Consider the following 1170-nt stretch of genomic DNA (forward strand, 5'->3'; position numbering starts at 1 on the left):
CTCTTCCACAACTCCAGGTGCTTCCAGTCTTCTGTGTCTCAGGTCTTATGTCACCATGAACCGCATGTTGGGGTGCAGAAAGTTGTTACCCTGAAATATGGTACTTTGATGTGCTGGAATAAAGCAGCTGTGAGGTCTCGCTGACTTCCCCTCTGCACTCCCCCCCGCCCACATCCCCCCCACCCCTGAGTCCTCTGTCTCTTGCCAAAGCACAGGATGAAGCTGTTCCCTTATCTGCCTAAAGTCTGGACCCACCAGAGAAGACAGTTTCCTCTAGTCCTTTCCCTGAGTTTTCAATTACTCATATCACAGGAAGGAAGACTGGCGTCTGCCAACACACCTGCACTAACTTTTGTCACAGACCATTGTCTTATATTTTGGTCCCATTCAGTATTTTAAAGAGAATCATTTACCAGTCATTGCTCTGCAGACCAAATGAACTTTGTCCCAGGGCCGTTGTATGTTCTCCAGGCCCATTGTACCCCCTAAGAATCGCTTAGTCTTACACCCCCATCTCCCCTTTCCCTGTGGACATGAGTGTATAAGCTCTGTACCCCAATGGGAAATTGGGACATTACTTTCTTGTGATTACCCCGTGCTTTGACTTCTCCCAGCATGTTAAATAATAAAATTTATTATGCCTTTTCTTCATATTGATCTCAATTTGTCAGTGATTCTTGTTAATGAACCTTCAAGGGTGAAGAGGAAGTTTTCCTGTGGTATGTCAAGCCACATTCTGTCTGAGTTCCTCACCGGAGTCCATTAAGCTAAAGGAGAACACTAAGAAGGGTAGGTTTTGTTGGTTTTGTTTCATAATATTTTTATAAATCAAATATCGACACTTGATTTGAAAAGCCAAATAGTACTAAAATGCTGCAATCTCGTATGTCCCAGCCCCTCGACCCTCCCTTATTATTGCTTTCCTAGAGAGAACAATTTTAAATTATTTTATCTATGTATGCTAATATTTTTCTTCACATTCCTAAATTATATGCATGTACTGCTATCTGCTTATTCATCAAGTTTAGACATGGTCTATTTCGGTAGATTAGAAGTTTTAGTTTTCATATAAGGGGTCTTCAAAAAGTTCTTGGAAGGATTTGTATTATCTTTATCTTTTTTTTTTTTTTTTTTTGTGGCTGGGATCCGAACCCTGGACCTTTGTGTTAT

The sequence above is a fragment of the Galeopterus variegatus genome, unplaced genomic scaffold (assembly GCF_000696425.1).
Source record: "Galeopterus variegatus unplaced genomic scaffold, G_variegatus-3.0.2 Scaffold1965, whole genome shotgun sequence".
Classification (NCBI taxonomy): domain Eukaryota; kingdom Metazoa; phylum Chordata; class Mammalia; order Dermoptera; family Cynocephalidae; genus Galeopterus; species Galeopterus variegatus.